This window comes from Pan troglodytes, chromosome 4 (assembly GCF_028858775.2).
Source record: "Pan troglodytes isolate AG18354 chromosome 4, NHGRI_mPanTro3-v2.0_pri, whole genome shotgun sequence".
Lineage (NCBI taxonomy): Eukaryota > Metazoa > Chordata > Mammalia > Primates > Hominidae > Pan > Pan troglodytes.
Window position 1 is genome coordinate 87,665,740 of NC_072402.2, and position 21,502 is coordinate 87,687,241.

The following is a 21,502-nucleotide window of genomic DNA, read 5'->3' on the forward strand; positions in this document are numbered from 1 at the left end:
ACTTCCATATTTTTGGGTATCTTCTCAACAACACCCCACTCTACTGGTAGCAATTTACTGTATTAGCCTGTTTTCCTACTGCTGATAAAACATACCTGAGACTGGGAAGAAAAAGAGGTTTAATGGACTTACAGTTCCACATGTCTGTGGAAGCCTCACAATCATGGGGGAAGGCAAGGACAAGAAAATCATGTCTTACATGGATGGAGACAGGCAAAGAGAGAGAGAACTTGTGCAGGAAAACTCCTATTTTTAAAACCACGAGATCTTGTGAGACTTAATCATTATCACTGGAACAGCACGAGAAAAACTTGCTCCTACATTTCAATTGCCTCCCACCAGGTTCCTTCCACAACACGTGGCAATTCAAAATGAGATTTGGGTGGGGATACATTCAAGCCATATCAGAGGAAAATATGCTTTAACTTATAGTGATACTTCATGACAACCCACAGAAGCATATTTGTTCTTCCAGCCCTTAAATATTTTAGATTACCACTCTCAAGAAGATAGGGTATATTTCCTACTTCTGTTTATGTCAATAGCCAGCCATCCTTTCCTCATTATGTTTAATCCATGCTAAAATTCTGATTGTTACTCTCAATTTATTTCTGGCTTAGGGCCTTGTCCTTTTCATTTACTTTGTCTGAGTCCAATTCTACCCACCCAAACAGATTTGACCTCTGGCTCCCAGAAACAATTGTCTAGTTTTATTTTTTCTATTTTTATCACTATCTGAAATTATGGAATTAATGTGTATTTAAATTGTATATTTTCTACTCTGACATCAGCACCCAATCTAGTTAAGAACAGGACATCATCTTTCTTCAAAACTGTGCTAGTGGCTGGATTACAGCACATATATTAAGAGGAATTTGAATAGATATTTGTAGAGTCAGTGATAGAATAATTTTTAGAATGAAAAAATAAAATTTTAGTGCAGTTTTTGAAGGTTCTGAATGTAGCCATCTAGAGAACTTTTTAAAGCTCTAAATTTTCTTATTATTTTCCTAATATAGAGTATAGAGACACACCTGTAAAAGGAAGATGATAAGTTAGCCCTAGATGACCCATAATTACCTAAATAATGAATATTAAACAATAATAATGACCTGGTTTATGAACATTCCACTTATTCCCTTAATGATGCTTCTGTTATTTAACTGAAATGGACATCCTCCCTTATGTTATAATTAGGAGCAAAGGACTGATTAGAGAATGTACTCACCTCTTTTAAGAGATTTTCTTGTGAGCATATTTGTCCCCATTCGTGATACTTTAAAAAGGCTAATGGATGCAATTTAAGATAGTGTCTATTTTCTATTTATTAGTTAATATGGTCTTTTAAAAAAGTGTATAATGTACAACCTAGTTTTGCCCTCGTACCATACATATCAAAACAGTGTTGTGTTTTTTATAAAATATACTTCTCCTCCAGATGAATATATATTTCTACCTTCTCCAAAACTATACCCTTATCTGTCTACAAACATATATACCCAGTTCAACATAATCCATGTCTACTTTTAAATTTTTTATAATTTTCAATACATCTTTGTAGTTTTTAAATATTCTTCATTATTTATTTCATCATAATTTTTGGATTTATCTTTCCTTTAAGATTTATCAATCATAATTTAAGTCAAGATATGTTGATTATTTCTTTTTTATTTACAAACATGGCCTTCAAGTTCCCAGAGAAAAGACATATTATAAAAAAAAATTTGTGTGTCCTAAAATCAAGCATTTTTAGGCAGTTATTTTAGTTTTAAGAAACTATATTTACTCAAGAAAAATAAACAAAAATGTTTTTACTTCTAAATAACTAGAACAAATGTTTTTGATAAATCTTAGCAGATTCAGAATAAGTGCAGAATAGATTGTCACTTATGATTTTACTGAATCCAAATATTACATAGTAATCTCATAATGGGTAAATAGAAAAAAATGTGTTTCACAACTTGATTTATTAACATACTCTAATGATTTAATTAGAGTATATTTATACATATAGACATAAATCTTATACAATACATGTACAAAACTTATAGAAACCATCAAATTATTTTTAATAATTGAGTTCATATTTTATAATATACTTGGATTATTTAATGTAAAAATTGAAATTTTTTATTTTTCCATTAAAAGGAAGAGTAAGTGAACTAAAATTTAGTTAAATAAAATGTTTAACAAGCTGGATAATTTATACTAGTGAATGGGTTATACTGATACAGATAACGAATTAGTCACATGCATTTAAAATTTTAATGTTTTTAATTTATTTTACATAAGCTGTACATTATATATAATATTTATTTATTTAATTCACTATAGGCTTGAAGGCACACAAATTTTATGTATACTTTAAATAAACAATATATGAGATATTCTGCAATGATAACATATGTTGATTTTCTCATATGTGTCCTGGTATTTAATCCACTAACAAAATTAAGATAAAATCGTAGGTAACTTTATTTTTGTAGTATTTTAAAAACACAATTAAGTATATATGTAATAAATTTTATTTTAAAAATGTTGGAACAATTTCTAGCCACTAAAGAGAAGGCTTTTGTTATTTTTATTCATGCTAGTACCATTCAACGTTCATGAATAGCATTTGTTCAAATACATTTATTACAGAACTCCTCAATTTGAATCCAGGCTCTATGCCAGGTATTGGAATACAATAAGGAGCAAGACAGAAGAATTTACCCGGTAGCAGGGTAGGAAGATGACCATCTTTGCATCAGAATAACTGTATAGTAGCGTAGACAGGAAGTAAAATGCAAGTATATCTTGAAAGAAAACAACATTATCTCTGTGATTGATACATGAAGTGGCCATCTCAATATGATCAATTATGTTTGGAAAGAGAAATTCACTCAAACATATAGGAATGGACTTTTAGTCTCACCTCCCTTATTCCAGTCTTTGTGTAATCTTGAAAGTGATACAGCCTTTTGTGGTATTTTTCTGGGTTGTAAAATGTGAAAAAAGATTATTCGCATCTCAAAATTACTATCAGGATTAAATGAAAGAATTTGCATAAGATATTGATCTGCAGTACAGTATTTCAAATAATTCAAGCACACACATACATATTTGTAACATATATATATATGAAAAAAGGCAGATAATGTCATTGTAATCTAGGTGATAGAAAAATTATGAAAATACTAAATCATCAATTTGTTGGTAGATTAAAATCTGAGCACTGAATTTATTACGGTGCAATTTTTGGTTAATCTTTTTCTTAGAATTTGAAATTTAACATTTTTATTCTTCCCCACAGTGAGAATAAATGAGAAAATGAAATCTCAGGGGAACTTCTTTGATTTCCTGCTTCAGATCTTTTCTCTGTGTTAGGGATCTATATTGCATAGTCTTCTTTTGATATCTATCTGAAAAGGCCACTGAAAACAGGTAGAAACTTTGGTATGAAAAGTGCTATATGGACACATACCAAAGTTTAAAGAAGAGTGTAATAAGGATATTCCAGCTATATTACAACTATGTTAAGTCCAATTAATGTTTTTAAAAGACTAATAATAGGTCTCCTTATATATTCATCATCTCCCATGATACATTGGTATTAGATTTATAATTATATAAGATTTTGCCCAAAGACTAAAGGACAAAAGTAGATATAGACAGCATCTAATGGAGAATATTAGATACCAATATTTTAAAATAGCCTTTAATGATGATAGAAAAATTAAATAATCCTATGTAAAACGGGTCAAAATTAAAAACACAAATTCCACAGAAAATGATGCAAATATCTAACTGACACATACAAAGTCTTTATATAATTAGGGAAAAGATTATCAAAAATATTACAATATCAATGAATAGTTTGGAAAATCAAGCAATGTAATTATATCCAGTGCCTGTTAAAGCAGGGCACATGGGAGTCTTCATGCATTACTGGTGGAACTGTAAGATGCTATAGTGTTTAGAAACATTATCCAGGAGGATATTTTTAAATAAAATTAAATGTGCTTATTATATGCTCAAGCAAGTAATATTATTTTTGGAAAATTATTCTGCAGAAATAAATTTAACTGTAAACACAGAATAAACACACACACAAAATCACATGCACCATATTTAGCAATAATAAAAACTAGAATTCTCACATATAGGAAAATTATTGAAACACATTACATAAGCATATAATGAATTAATATCAGTAAAATATGGGTTAATTTAAAAAAATAGTTACTACATGCCTCCTGTTCTAAAAATAGTTACTATATGCCTCCTGCTTTCAATAGGCCCACCATTTGAGGCCTTGATTATACAATAATGATTAAAATAAGTGGTTGAACTGTAAGGCCGTACCAATACTGGTTAGTGTGAGAGCATGCAATATCTCATTGCCACAGACATAGGGGGGTTCACGTCTACTCTCAGGCTCTGCTCCAATGACCTCCACTAGGGGCTCATGAGAAAGAATGAGGTTGGGGGCAGGTTGGGAGACTGGAGAAAGTTGGTTCCACAGAGCTGTACCGGAGAAGGGGAGCAGCTGCTACCGCAGAAAGGAGAAAGTCTTGTTTACATCATGTTTCCTCCAAGGAGCAAAAGCTTTAAACTGCTGGGACAGGAGCAACCATCTTGTTATTCTGAGAGAACAGGAGAAGATTTACTATAGCTGGAGAAAAAGGAAAAGAAAAAAGTCCTCTACCCCTGGGAAAGGGAAAAATTACATATCTGCCAAGAGAATCAGAAGGCTCTTAGTGATATGAAAGTGGCAGAAACCCTGATGAAACCCCACATCTGAGACTTAGTAACACAGGATCTGCCTAAGACTGAGACTAAAACTGGACCCCAGAGAAAATTCACCTTCTTCAACCCCCACCAGGTTAGCCAGCACCAATTAACAAACAATAGCAATCTATAGCTGTGGGAGGGAAAAAAGAGGATAGAATGATGTCCTCTCTAGGTACAAGCACATGATGAAGACCTAAAGCTAAGCATAGTGCAAGAAAATCCTTTAGAAAACCACAGCCCACATTAAGCACATGGTGACACTGAAGATATTAATGATGCAAGGAAGACAAAGACAAAATCCCAAACCTGCTCAACTTCTGAGTAGTGGGAAAAAATTAATCATGATAATGGCTAAGGAAAACAACTGGGATTAATATGTTAAAGCTGCTAGGAAGGCAACACACATAAACACATGAGAAATTTCAGAATAGAGATGGAAAGTATAAGGAAAAGAAAAATTGAAATGTGAAATATAAAAATCATGGCACCTTCACAGTAAAAAAGACCACAATTTATCAACACGTAAATCTGCAAAACTAGGAATTATCTTCTATTTTCATCCTTATCAACTTAGAACTCAAATCTGTCCCAGTGTTGCCATATATATTACCAAAACCTTGGTAACCAGGTACTATTATTTTTTTGCCTAAATCAAGAGTCAAGAAACATTTTCTAGAAAGATACATACAATATATATTTAGGCTTCATGGATCACTGCGTATTTGTGGCAACTATTTAATTCTGCCATTAGAGTGAAAAAAGCAGTCATATACAATATATACAAAAGTGAGGATGGCTACTTCTTTAGTTTGAATGTGCCCCCCAAATGTTCTTAATTTGGAATTTCATTGCCATTGTGGCAGTTTTAAGAGATGGAGCTTATTGGAAGCTATTAGCTCCTAAGGACCTCATCTTCCTAAATAAACAAATGCCATTTTTTCAAAACTGGCTCTGTTATCTTGGGAGTTCCATCATCTTTTCCTCTCTGTCTCACGTACTGTTGCCCTCTCTCATTCTCTCTCACCCATCCATTTTCTGCCCTTCCACTATGGGATGACCCTTTCCAATTGCCAACACCAAATGATAAGAAACTCTTGGACTTCCCAGCCCTCAAAAGCATTGGCCAAATAAACTTCTGTTCTTTATAAGTTGCCTAGTCTGTAGTGTTCTTTTATAGCAGCAGAAAACAGGCTGAGATGGCTACATTCCAATATAATATTATTTACACAAACAGTCAGTGTGTCAGATTTAAGCTACAGACCATCACTGGTGACCCTTGGCCTAAGCTAAAATGTCCTGTAATGTGTACCCCATAGAACTACAGATCTTTATTTATAAAATATAAATCTGATAATGTTGTTTTCCTATTTGAAATACATCAGTGGTTTTTCATATACACAATAGTGGACAAAATAAAGCCTCTTCTATTTCTACCTATATTTCCAATTTACTATAATTTTGTGTATCATTGTATTAAAGAAATTGTCTTTGTACAACTAAATCCAAATGTGGTCTCCCTAGGTATTCTGTTTCTCAGAAAATTGCTTCCCACATAATGCATAGCACAACCCATCACAATATTATCATTTGTTTATTTCTCTCTATTTTTATTTTCACCATTCTAAGATAAGGTGCAAGAGTGAAGGGATTAGGACTAACTGTACAACCCTGGCATCTTCAGTTTCAAATACGTGCTCAGTGAACATTTGTTGAATGCATGAGTGAATGAATGAATCACACAGAATAAGAGATGACAAGTTGAGTGTCGTAATATGCTAGGGATTGACAACTAGATGATAGATCTTCAAATCTCTCACACAAACAAATGTGACTTAGGGTAAAGCTCTCAGAGCTATCATCAGTTTAGAAAACATTTGCTCTATCTTTGTCACATAATATACATTGTTTCACTTTTTTTGAGAAAAAATACTGGAGTAAACTTTGAAGTGTTACAATGATGCAAGATTTTAAGCATTTGTTTGTTTTTTGATCTGTTGTTTTTTTCTCTTCCTTTCTCATGTAATTAAGGATTTTAAATGCCGTTTTGGCACAGGATGTCAGAGCACAAGCATGGTGAAGAGGAATCTGTGTCAGGAAGAAGGTGGAAGAGATACGACATTGGTCAAACAGAGAATTGATAAAATAAGAAAACAAGTTGAAAAAATAAAACAAAACCAGGTGCCAAATTTCTCAAAGCCAGAGAATGGATTAAAAATATGGAATGGAAATAAACAAGTATGAAGCCTGATGATTAAACTGGATGTATCAGTAATGAAATCATGGAATCTAAAAAAAATCAATATAAATGTGTATGTATGCATATATGGAGAGAGAGAGACAGAGAAACAGACAGACAGAGGGAGAGGCCAAGCAACTGGTACAAGTGATACCCTAATCGCAATGAGGACACTGAACCCCCAGATCTTGGTTCTCAATAACATGCTCCATTGAAAAGCATGAGGCCTGATTCTGGAGCTGGTGCAGAAAAATTACAAGATGATCCTGGAATATATATTGTTAAAAATTAAGACAATGTTGAAAGGATAATAAGGTCATCCTGAAAGATTAAATTGTTGTCAGTTTGAGATTTTAAATAATTAATGGCAAAATGGATTACTACTCATTGAATCAAAGAGAAAAACGTGAGCCCATATTGTTATAAATAAGTAAATGCATATATTGAAAGCTTAATTAGAAACATAGTTTCAAAATAAACTCCCCTAAAATACCTAAGAATGGTAAATTTGTAGAGTGTTTCTTTCTTTATAGTAGAGGAGCCAAGCATGCTTTACCTTAATCAAGTGATCAGTGTGAATATCATCAGGACAAATCAAAAACATGCATCACCTGAGAGCTTGTAAAGAGAGCACAGCATCTCTTTGTGATATTTTCACTAAACGTGCATACCTTGCGTCTAACCATGAGAAAGGAGCAGACAAATACAAATTGAGGGATATACTATAAAGTAACAGACTTATAATCATCAAAGTGTGAAGGTCACATATGTCCAAACAAAAGGTAGAAAATATTCTGTACTGAAAGAGCATAAACAGATATGTCAACTGTATGGAATGTTTCACTGTAAAGTGAATCCTGTTGCTAGGAAGGACGTTATTGAGATAGCCAGTGAAACTTAAATAGGGTCTAGGGAGTCGATGGTAGTAATGTATTAATGTTGGTTTTCTTTTTTCTTTCTTTCTTCTTCTTTTTTTTTTTTTTTTGGAGACAGAGTCTCACTCTCTCCCAGGCTGGAGTGCAATGTCGCCTAGGCTGGTACAATCTTGGCTCATTGCAACCTCTGCCTTCCAGGTTCAAATGATTCTCCTGCCTCTGAGTAGTTGGGATTATATGTGTAAGCCATCACACCTGGGTAATTTCTGTATTTTTAGTAGAGATGAAGTGTCACCATGTTAACCAGTCTGGTCTCAAACTCCGGACCTTAGGTGATCCACCTGCCTTGGCCTCACAAAACGCTGGGATTACAGGCATGAGCCACTATGCCTGGCCTTAATGTTGGTTTTCTGATATTACTGGTTGTATTGTGGTCATGCAGCATAGGAATTTTATTTGTGGAAAATACAAACTAAAGTTGGGTAATGGGTCTTTATGGTGGCAACTCACACTTAAATGTTTCCAGGGGAAATGTCTTTGTATTATATTTACCTTTTCCCTAAATTAGTGGTTGATTCAATCTTTTTAAATCATCAAAGTATATAAAAGCCAAAAGATAATAAAAAAGATTCATGAATTTGGCAGAAATTCTATGGTATAATTTCTTTACAGGGGTTTCTTTCAAAAGTGATGCAGAGCCAAATAACTTTAATTTGTCTAAGGGGACAGGATGGTGGGCCGTTCTTCTCATATTGTTTGATACAAGGGAGTTTGTAATGAGGATGGAGGAGCTTGTACTCATCTGTAACGAAGAACAGATTCCATAGTTTAGTTTTGACTTCAAGCAACATAAAATTAGTCCATTTTCACGCTGCTGATAAAGACATACCCAAGACTGGGAAGAAAAGGAGGTTTAATTGGACTTACAGTTCCACATGGCTGGGGAGGCCTCAGAATCATGGTGGGAGGCAAAAGGCACTTCTTTCATGGTGGTGGCAAGAGAATAAAATGAAGAAGAAGCAAAAATGGAAACCCCTGATAAACCCATCAAATCTCATGAGACTTGTTCACTCTCAGGAGAATAGCGTGGGAAAGACGGGTCCCATGATTCAATTACCTCCCCCTGTGTCCCTCCAACAACACTAGGGAATTCTGAGAGACACAAACAAGTTTAGATTTGGGTGGGACATAGCCAAACCATATCAATGGATTTTATCACCTTATACTTTCTACCGCTTATAATTTCCAAATATTTCAATCTTCTTTGTGTCTATTTAATACATATTTGAATTTTAAAAAACTGGTATAACAAATTTATCCAATGTAATTTAAGAGATATGTGCTTTAAAAATCTCAAAAGTGACTATTTTTAAAAGGCAAGTTTGTATTTCTTCTAAAAGATGGTTCATACATTAAAGTTATCTTAATAAAGATTAATACATTCTATTTATATGTTCACATGTCAGTGTGACTAGTATTACTTACCATTTTGACATTTGATTATATTATTCTGTCATAGTTAAATCTGTAATAATTTCAATATATTTAGGGTCAATTTTATTATTTTTGAAGGAACCATTTTACTTGAAATATTAAAATGAAGAGAAAAACATGATCCAATATGAAGAAATTTGCTCAATATTTTGTGATGAAAGCAATAACTTTCCAAATATAATGTATATATTCTTATAATTTTGTCTTAAAATTATCTGATCACCTAAACAAAAAGCAAAACCAGTGATTAAGATTATTAAATTTAAAATTTGATTTAAATTTTTTCCAGAAAATAATAGGGTACAGGAAAATATAGCAATATGAAATAACATATATGAGGCATACAAATGTAAATGGAGTAGAAAGGAAGAATTGTTGTCATTTTGTCTCTTTAAAAAGGCTTGGGTTTAGCCTATTGTTTCTATTCCTGTTATGACAAGGCTTACTTGATCATGGATAGTTACATGTTTAGCTAAGTCTCTCAGCAGTTCACATTTGGGCATAAATTGTATAAATGGAAGCCAGTTGTGGTGGTTCATCCCTGTAATCTTAGTGCTTTGGGTGGTTGTTGCAAGAGGATTGCTTGAGGCTAGGAGTTCTAGACCAGCCTGGGCAACATGGCAAGACCCCATCTCTATAAAAATTAAAAAATTAGCTAGACTTGATGGCACACCTGTATTCCTAGCTACTTGGGAGGCTTAATGGGGGAAGATCTCCTGAGCCCAAGTGTTCAAGTCTGCAGTGAGCTTTGATTGTGCCACCACACCACACTCCAGCCTGGGTAAAAGACCAAGATGCTGTGTCAAAGAAAATAATAATAATATAATTAGAGATATAATCTTACCTGTATATTCTTACATGTACATTTGCCAATGTAATCATTATTCAAGCCATTTATGGAGGTGATATAGTTTGGCTCTGTGTCCCCACCAAAATCTCATTTCAAATTATAATCCCCATGTATTGAGAAAGGGACCTGGTGGGAGGTGATTGGATCATGGAGGCACTTTCCCCCATGATGTTCTCCTGATAGTGAGTGAGTTCTCATGAGATCTGATGGTTTAAAAGTGGCACTCTCTTCTTTGCTCTCCCTCTCCTACTGCCATATTATATGTGCCTTGCTTCCCCTTTACCTTTTGCCATGATTGCAAGTTTTCTGAGGCCTCCTCAGTCATGTGGAACTGTGAGTTAATTAAACCTCTTTTCTTTATAAAATACCCAGTCTCAGGTAGTTCCTCATAGCAGTGTGAAAATGGACTAATACATGGAATTGGTACTGAGGTAGTAGGGCATTGCAATAAAAATACCTGAGAATGTGAAAGTGACTTTGGAACTGGGTAACCAGCACAGGTTGGAACAGTTTGGAGGGCTCAGAAAAAGACAGAAAGATGAAGGAAAGTTTGGAACTTCCTAGAGACTACTTGAATGGCTTTGGCCAAAATACTGATAGTGATATGGACAATAAAGTCCAGGCTGAGGTGGTCTCAGATGAAGATAAAGAACTTGTAGGGAACTGGAGTACAGGTGACTCTTACCATGCCTCAGCAAAGAGACTGGCAGCATTTTTCTCCTTCCCTAGAGATCTGGGGAACTTTGAACTTAAGAGATATGATTTAGCATACCTCACATAAAAAATTTAAAAGCAGCAAAGCTTTCAGAATGTGACCTGCCTTTTTCTGAAAGCATACAGTCACATGTGTTCACAAAGAGATTGTTTGAAATTGGAACTTATGCTTAAAAGGGAATTAGAGCATAAAGGTTTGGAAAATTTGCAGCTTGACCACGTGGTAGAAAAGAATAAACATTTTCTGGGGAGGAAATCAAGGCTGCAGAAATTTCCATAAATAACAAGAAGAAAATGGTAATAGCCAAGACAATGAGGAAAATGTCTTCTGAGCTTTTCAGAGATCTTCATGAAAGCTTCCCCCATCATAGGCCCGGAGGTCTAGGAGGAAAAAAAATGGTTTCATGGGCCAGGCTCTGGTTGCTCTGTGCAGTCTTGGGACAAGGCACGCTGCATCCCACTCCTCCAACTCTAGTTGTGGCCAAAAGGGGCCAAGATACAGCTCAGGTTGTTGCTTCAGTGAGTGCAAGCCTTGGTGGCTTCCGTGTGCTGTTAGCCCTGTGGGTGTGCAGAAGACAAAAGTTGATTTTTTGGAGAGTCTGCCTAGATTTCAGAAGATGTATGAAATGCCTGGGTGTCCAGACAGAAGCCCGCTGCAGGCATGGAGCCCTCATGGAGAAAAGAACCTCTCCTAGGGTAATGCAGACGGGAAATGTGGGGTTGGAGCCCCCACTGGGGCACTGCCCAGTGAAGCTCTGAGAAGACGGTCACCATCCTTCAGACCCCAGAATGGTAGATTCACTGACAGCTAGCACCGTGTGCCTAGAAAAGCCACAGGCTCTAATGCCAGCCCATGAAAGGAACTGTGGAGGTTCTACTCTGAAGAGTAAAAATAATCTTCTTTGACTTATTTCTCACAGGGACAGAGCTGTCCAAGATATTGGGAGCCTACCTCTCACATTAGTGTCCGCTGGATGTGAGACTTAGAGTAAAAGAGAATTTTTCTTGAGCTTTAAGATTTAATGAATGCCCTGTTGGGTTTCAGACTTGCATGGGGCCTATGGCCCCTTTGTTTTGGCCAATTTCTTACATTTGAAGCAAGAATATTTACCCAACGTTTGTACCCTTATTTTGCCTTCAAAGTAACTAACTTGTTTTTGATTTTACAGGCTTATAGGTGGAAGGGACGTGCCTTGTCTCAGATGAGACTTTGGATTTGGACTTTTGAGTTAATCATGAAATGAGTTAAAACTTTGGGGAACTGTTGGGAAGGCACTAGGAGTTTTGAAATGTGAAAGGGACATGAGATTTGGGAGGGTCCAGGGGCAGAATTATATGATTTGGCTGTATGTTTCCACCCAAATCTCATCTTGATTTGTAATCCTCACATGTTGAGAGTGAGACCTGGTGGGAGGTGATTGGATCATGGGGGCAGTTTCTCCCATGTTATTCTCTTAATAGTGAGTGAGTTGTCATGAGATCTGATGGTTTAAAAGTAGCATTTCCTTTTTGCTCTCTCTCTCTCCTATTCCCATGTAAGATGTGCCTGGTTTCCCTTTCACCTTCTGCCATGATTGTAAGTATCCTGAGGCCTCCCAAGTCTAATTTTTATAAATTATCCAGTCTCAGGTAGTTCTTTATAGCAGTGTGAGAATGGACTAATACAAGAGCTTAATAAACAACTCAGATTTCTAAAGACATTAAAGAGTTAAAGCTACATGTATAATATGACATGTATATAATATTATACTTCCAAATTAGAGGATAATGTATTTTAAGTAACAATATTTGGGTTCCATTTGCACAGATTCAGTTTATGTACTCTGATGTAAGACCCAGGCATCAGTATTGTTATTATCTTTTTTTTACAAAGCTCCAGATAATGCTTAATTTAGCAGGTTTGGGCAGCAATTACCTAGGAAAAGCAACAATATTTCATCAGAAATCTTCAAGGAAAAGCAAGGGTCAGTGATTTTTAGAGTGTTTTGTGAAAATTTGGTTTTAATGGCAGCACCTGAAATGATATCAGATGGAAGATTAGGAAAGGGAGAAGCAAGTATACTCCACACCCAATTTATCCTAAACATCAATAGCTTTTTGTGTGTGTATATTATTATTTTTCCTTCAAAAGCATTCTCCTACTAAATATGTTTAAAAAACACTAATGTAACTTTACCCAAGAGAGTCCTAGAGATGCAAAAAATCTTGCCAAGATCACAGAGATAATTTAAAGTGCTCAGAATATGTTCTGTTTGGAGTTCATCATATAGTTTTTTTTTATAATTCTTGCAGTTCAAATTTAGTAATTATAATTACGTTAATTATTTCTGACTTTGGTCTTAAATTAAGTTCATATAAATCAAAACTGATCAAATATTTGAAGAATGGCTGTCTTGGGATTCTCTAAAAGTCGAAACACTTGAAAATATTGGCCTCAAGTCAAACGTTACTTATTTAATATATCCTCCACCTAGTGTCAGCTAGATGAAACTGCAGTCACATGATGATGATGCTAGAAAGCCTGTAATTTTATTAAGTTCACATTCAAAGTTATTATTAAGATTGTTTAGTGCAATCTATTCATATTATAGATGGGGTTGTACAAGTTAATCCTGTTTTCTGCAAATGCTACTCAGGTATGTATTATTAGTCACACGTAGAAATAGGTAAACTAGAGCACAGTTATACTTTCTATTGGATAAGTAGAGTGGCGTGTGTTATTAACTCCAGAACTTCCATGGACTAGCAATTTGCCAGTAACTTTAGTGTAACTCACTCAGTAAGTGTATCTGTACATATCCTGCTTAATGAATTATTAGGGAAAAGAAATTCAACCAATTTTTTATAATATAATACACTGAATTCTGAAAGTTAATATTCTCAGGGACATATATTGATTTTTATTTATTTCTTTTTCAACTTTTATCTTAGGTTTAAGGGTACATGTACAAGTTTGTTATATAGGTAAATGGTAGACTCGTGTTATGAAGGTTTGTTGTACACATTATTTCATTACCCAGTTACTAAGCCTAGTAGCCAATAGCAATTTTTACTGGCTCTTCCTCCTTCCACTCTCCACTCTCAAGTAGGTCCCAGTGTCTGTTGTTAACTTTTTTGTTTACATGAGTTCTTATTATTTAGCTCCCACTAAAAAGTGAGAACATGTAGTATTTGGTTCTCTGTTCCTGTGTTAGTTTGCCTCTTCAGCTCCATCCATGTTCCCGCAAAAGACATGATCTCATTCTTTTTTATGACTGCATAGTATTCCATGATGTGTATGTACCACATTTTCTTTATCCAATTTGTCACTGATGGACACTTAGGTTGATTTCATGTCAATGTTATTGTGAATAGTACTGCAGTGATGATTAGTGTGCATGTGTTCTTATGGTAGAATGACTTGTATTCCTCTGGGTATATACCAGTAACGGGATTGCTGGGTCAGATGATAGTTATGTTTTAGCTCTTTGAGGAATCGCCATGCTGCTTTCACAATGGCTGAACTAATTCACACTGCTACCAAGAGTGTATTAATGTTCCTTTTTCTCCACAACCTCACCAGCATACTAATTTTTGACTATTTAATAATAGCCATTCTAGCTGATATGATATAGTATCTCATTGTGGTTTTGATTTGCAGTTATCTAACGGGCAGTGATACTGAGCTATTTTTCATATGATTGTTGGCCATATGTATATCTTCTTCTGAAAAGGGTCTGTCCATGTCCTTTGCCCACTTTTTAATGGGGTTGTTTTTTTCTTGTAAATTTGTTTAAATTTCTTATAGATCCTGGATATTAGACCTTCGTCAGATGCATAGTTTGCAAATATTTTATCTCATTCTGTACATTGTATGTTTACTCTGTTGATAGTTACTTTTGCTGTACAGAAGCTTAGTTTTATTAGATCCTATTTGTCAATTTTTGCTTCTTTTGAAATTGCTTTTGGTGTCTTTGTCCAGAAAGCTTTTCCCACTCCTATGTTCAGAATGGTATTGTCTAGGTTGACTTCCAGGGTTTCTGTAGTTTTGAGTTTTACATTTAAGTCTTTTTTTTTTTTTTTTTTTGAGACGGAATCTCGCTCTGTCACCCAGGCTGGAGTACAGTGGCACGATCTCGGCTCACTGCCATCTCTGCCTCCCAGGTTCAGGCCATTCTCCTGCCTCAGCCTCCCAAGTAGCTAGGATTACAGGCATGTGCCACCATCCCTTGCTAATTTTTTGTATTTTTAGTAGAGACAGGGTTTTACCATGTTAAAAGATTTTTTCCCAGTACTTTAATAATGAAATAAGCAGTATTATTTTTGAAAATTTTATTTTCCAATGCTTTGTTTCCACCCTATGGGAAAAAAATCAGTGATATTGTTGAAGTCATTGATTAACTGAATTTTTATAATTAAATTTTAAATAATTTTGGTACTGTGTTCACAATTGTCTGAGAATAATGATAGTTACAGATAGTTACATTTCTTGGTCAATCTATCTAAATTTGATTTCTTTTTATTTTCTTATTACAAACACTGAGACCATATGTATATTGTTTAATACTGGTAAAATTCATAGATTGCTAACATTCTTAAAATTGCCTGATTTCAGAGAATAAAAGAATTGCTGATGAAATTGTTTTCTGTAGGTTATTAATAGATAACTAGTTTGTTTTCAATACAGAAATATCCTTTTGTCTCTGAATGTTCTAATAGTTTTTAAAAACCACAAATTTATGTTAACTATCAACATTGTCTGCTTACATTGAGATGATGATAGACTTATTTTTAATAATATTAACTGGGTGAATACATTCAGTTCTGTGGCAAGTCAAACTCGCACTTTTAGATTAAAATAAATTTGGTCCAGATTTTTTTCACAATTTTGTGTATCATTGTATTAGATTTGCTAATATTTTCTTTGGGATATTTCATCTATCTTTAATAATTAAAATGCCTTTGTCAGGTTATTAAATCAAATTTACATTGGCCTCATAAAATAATATCAGTAGCATTCAGTTCAAATTATTTTATGTTTATGTGGTGACTAAATTTTTCATGCATAAGTTATTCATGTGTTTTGCTTAATTTCCAAACACATGGGGATTTGTTTATTTATTTATTTATTTATTTATTCATTTGAGACGGAGTCTTGCTCTGTCATCCAGGTTGGCGCGCAGTGGCGTCATCTTGGCTCACTACAACCTCCGCCTCCCAGATTCAAGCGATTCTCCCACCTCAGCCTCCCGAGTAGCTGGGATTACGGGCACCCACTATAATGCCTGGCTAATTTTTAAATTTTTTGTAGAGATGGCTTTTCACCATATTGGCTAGGTTGATCTTGAACTCCTGACCTCAGGAGATCTGTCAGCTTCAGCCTCCTAAAGTGCTGGGATTACAGGCGTGAGCCACCATGTCCAGCTGGAGATTTATTTTTTGGTTAACTTTTTGTTATTTTTCTTCTATTTTAATTCCATATATAGAGAGATCATAGCACATATTTTAAAATATTTGTAATTAAATGGGGCTTACTCTGTGACCAAGCAAATTGACAGTTAAATATTCTGAGTACATTGAAAAAATGTACTTTTCAGTTGTAGGATGCATTATTTCATATATGTCAAATTTTGTATTAGGCTGTAAAATCCTACATCTTTTTAATATTATAATATGCTTGCTGTAAAAATTTTTGAGAGAAGTATGTTAAAAACTAACTTTTTATGGGCTTGAATGTTTATTCTAGTTTTCAAATTTTGTTTTATGTACATTAAGTGCATGTACATGCAAAATTAAATATTGTATTTCCAGGTAGAATTAAGTTTTGATCATTAAGGTGCAACCTTGCTTTTCCCTCGGTTAAATCTTTCTCTAAAGCCTTCTTCATCACACTTACAAGAGTTAAACTAGCTTTCATTAGTGCTCACATACTATATATGTTCGATCCTATTTGTTTTCCATTTTTCTTATCTTGTAGTAGTTGGTTTCTTATAAATTACGAAGCGTTAGTTATTTCTTTATATTCCCTCTGGAAAACATTTTTGATTTAATTATAAAATTTACTTAATTGAACAGATTATAATTACTGATATATTTGTTTAACATTTGCTTTCTATTTACCATGTCTTTACCATATGACTTTATTTCCTTACTCTAATTTGGATTGTTAAATTGCTTTTTACTTCTATGTAGTTTTGTAGTTATACATTATTTTAAGCTTCTTAATGAGGTTAATTGTAGATTTTAATTTGCCTCTATAGTTCTTTCAACTTACTGGGTAATTAAATGACACCACAAAATTTCTATTCGAATTTCCATCCTCCCATTGCATATGGTACTATTGTTTATTATTATATCTATCTATCTTTGTGTTCATACACATCTACTGTGCACCTATGTGTATGTGGGTCGTGTTATGTGAGTGTGCATTATACTCCACAAATCTGTTTTGACAGTAGTACACATTTAGAAGTAGCACATTTTATACTTTCTGCTGCCCTTTATTTTATGTTGCATCTCAAAACTTCCATATTAATTCATGTTTCTTCTGCCTAAAATAAACCATTTAAATAAACCATTTAAAATAAACCATTTAAAACCTCATAGTAATATGAGGCTAAAAATAAAAAGTTATCTGGTTTTGTTGATATTTTGTTTCATTCGTTTTTGAAGGATATTGTCAATAGGTATAGAATTTTAGGTTGATAGTTTATTTCAGTACTTTAAATATTTTCTATTACTATTGTCTGTGATCTAATTTTGAATGGCAATTAAAAAGCTGACAAACTCATTTTTTTAACCATTTGATGGAAATCTGTCCTGTTCTTCTATATGATTTTATGAGTTTGTCTTTGGTGTTTTGAAGTTTTACCAGGGTCAACATGAGGGTAAGGCACGTGAGGCATGTAACCTGAAGTTATAAGTGGGGGACTCATTCTTAAGGCCATGCAAGTGGACACACCTTTTTCTATATGTGAGTACATATGTGTTGCATATACACACATATATAGTCTAGCTTTACTAGTTTTCAGCAGGAGAATTATTCTGAACCACCTACCCTACCATTGTCAAATTAGATATGGTATAATACTCAAGATTTTTATATCATCATCTACAGTATTGTTATTAAGTGTGCTGTTGTAGTTACTTTTATTACCATTACATTTATTTTGATAACACTCAAAGTGAAATTGTCAAAAGTTTGATTCCACAAAGTGTTATATTTTGGATGAGTGGACCCTTCAAGCAGACATATTATTCATAGGAACCAGTTCATGCTAAGACAGTCTGAAACAATTTTAATTTTAGGTGCACAGACAAAGGTCCAACTCACAGAAATAAGATTTGTCTGGTTCCTGCAAAAAGATAAAGAAAGTGAAGGAGGGAATTGAAAAAATGAATTGAATGGTAATTATCATAGGGGTGTTTTGGGGTCCTTGTGAGTTGTTTAAGAAAAAAAAAACAAAGACATTAAATTCCCTTAAACTCTTTTTTCACACTATGGGGGCTAGGAAGTATGGCTCTCATCTGACCTTGTAAACATAGACAACCGTTTTGGTACATCACTTGCATTACTGCTAGTGTGCTCTAGTTTTATATTTTTGTTTGCTTAACATTCCAAGCTAATCAACTGTTGATCACTGCTTTCCCATTTTCAACACTTATCCCATCACTGCTCTCATAATCTGGCTTGTCCTAGGTATGCTGATCTGGACACTCCCATTCTACTAACATTAAGAATCTTCTGCAATAATTGATTTTACTCTTTGGTCCTAAGTTCCCAAATTGGGCCATTTAATTGTTACCAATGTCCCTTACACTGTTGGCAGTTTCTCCCAGATTAAATTATTTCATTCTACTATAAATTCATGTTGTACTGTTCCCTTAAACCATCTCTATTCAAGGTAGCCCGATACTATAATCATATTTTAATGAAATCCACATGCTGAAGGCATTACAAATAGAGCTGAGTATATCTTCAAAATAAATTATCTGAAATACCTAAATAGAAAACAAAGATAAAAAGGATAGAAGACGAGAAAACAAAAAAAGAAATAAAGAATAAACTGTAACCTGGTGTCCCTTTAAAAAATATCTTGAATCCTATTGCATGCCTAGTTCCTAATACGGAAAAATTTCGGAGGAAATTTATACATCATTGGTCACTCTTTCTCTCTGTCCAGGTACTCTTTCTGGGCTGAACATTTTGCTTTTTCTGTCGTTTGGCATTATTCTGACTCATGCTCTTTTTATCCATTTCTTTCCCCTGGAAATGTTTTTTTGGTTGGCATTTCAGGATTTCAAAACTGTTAAGTGATCCTAAGTTTACTCTAAGGACACATTTATTTCTCCAGACTCTTTTGTGAAATGAGATCACCACAGCCATATAACTGGATTTGCTTTATCACTCAATCAATACTCCTTTCACAGAGAGGTGGCCGGAGAAATCTCAGGGAAAGCAGTGACTGTAAGGGAAAATGAGTTTGAATAGAAATGGAGGCACAAGGGCATAGAGAATTCTCTCTACAGTAATCTAGAGAAATAAAGAAATATAGTATGAGAATCATTGCACCTACAAAAGTTATCTCTTCTCTATTTTTTAACATCTTTCTTTTTGTACTCTGTGTATGTTTATTTATGATTCTTACATCTATCCAGTGCTGTCCCATTTATTTCCTTTTCTACTTTATTTTGCTGTTGTACTGAAGAGATCATCAACTCCAATTTGTCTCTCTGCCTTAGTTACACTTTTCTTTTTAGGTAAACTCTTAAAAGTTAACAGAAGCTAGAAATTAAATTTAAAATGTTTCATATAAATATATTTACACGAGACTTCCAAATACATGCATGTTTTTATATACTTTTACAACTCTGATTGCTGTGAAAGCATTATTAATTGTATTAATAATTCTATATTATAAATAAGAAAACATAGATGTTGAGAAAATTACTTATCATTCAAACAACTTGAATAAAAAAAGGTAAGTTATAGATTAAAACCCCTTAGTATAGTTTAGGGATTTTGATTAATTTCTCCAAAATTTATGGTATTCTTGTGTTTTATTCTAAAGCACAAATAAAAAATAAAACTAATTAATAATCTTATGGCAAACAAAAAGTGTTAGTTTCTCACTATATCTATTTCAATGTCTTCCAAACAATTTAAAACATCAAAAAGTATAGGAGCATTTTCTTCAAAAGCAGGTAACCGTACTCTCATTATTATTATTATTTTTTTTCACAACTTTGACAGTAGCCTTCTACACTGAACTTTGAACCATAGACATGTATAGATGTACAATTTTAGGTGAATTCTTTGAAACTAAAATGATGTAAACAAGGACCACCACAAAAGTTTAGAAATTAACAAAATAAAAGAGCCATTTTCTCAGTACTTTGAGTGAGTTTGGAATTTTGACTACTTTGTGTTTGAATATTTGTTTGAAATGTAAAATTTTGGGGTTATACACAATTTAAAATTCAGCTAATTCATTTATAATTTTAATTAATATTTTGTTACAGCAAAAGCAAATTCGATTTACAATAATTTCATTGCTTTTTTTATTATTCCATATTTTAAGGTTAGCCAATCATGCCTTCTGCTATAAACTAATTATGTAACCTCTAATGGAAGTCGGAATGAGCATGCATTTGAAACAAAGACTATTGTGATGGTTAAATTTATGTGTCAACTTGACTGGGTTAAGGGATGCCTAGGTAGCTGACAAAACATTATTTGTATGTCTCTGAAGGTGTTTTTGGGGAAAAAAAATGACAACTGAATCAGTAGATTGAGTAAACAAGTTCTGCCCTCACCAATGTAGGTATTATCCATACATATGCATTGTGTATGTGTGTGTGTATTCTATGTTTAGTTTTCACTTTTCCCAGAGAGAACAAAATCAAGTCCTGAATAGAATTCTAAAAGATACGTATCTACAGATATTCCTGAATATGCCATTTAATCATGAAAAATATTTAATGTCCCCAGAAAGTCTAGGTATATATTTTTTTCTACTTTTATTTTAGGTTCAGAGGGTACATGTTCAGGTTTGTTACATAGTTAAGTTGCATGTTGCTGAGGCTTGGTGTACAAGTGATCCTGGAACTAAGAGAGTCACTATAGTACCTGATAAGTAACCTTGCCACCCACACACCACTTCCCTCTCTCCTCCCTCAAGCAGTTCCAAGTACCTGTTGTTCCTATCTTTGTTCCCATGTTTATTCAGTATTTAGCTTCCACGTACAAGTGAGAACATGCAGTATTTGGATTTCTGTTTCTGCATTAATTCACTAAAATATGGGCCTCCAGCTCCATCCATATTGCTGCCAAGGACATAATTTCATTCTCTTTTATGGTTGCAGAGTATTCCACGGTGTATATGTACCATATTTTCTTTATCCAGTCCACCATTAATGGGCATCTTGGTTGATTCCATGTCTTTGCTATGAGAGTAGAACTCCTGTGAACTGCTATGGGTGCGAGTTTATTTTCGTTTGGGTGTAAACTCAATAGTGGGATTTGTGGGTCGAATCATAGATCATAGTCCTATTGTAAGTTATTTGAGAAATCTCTAA

At 34.0% G+C, this 21,502-nt stretch overlaps 1 protein-coding gene across 1 annotated transcript in view; it reads left to right on the forward strand.

Annotated features, from left to right (window-relative positions):
- LOC101057669 (uncharacterized) overlaps window positions 1-7,512 on the forward strand; it is a gene marked incomplete at its 5' end in the record, with an annotated part of 65,216 nt that extends 57,704 nt beyond the window's left edge. The window contains 1 exon segment of the mRNA NM_001280263.1: window positions 6,805-7,512.
- Between the last annotated feature and the right edge of the window lie 13,990 nt (window positions 7,513-21,502).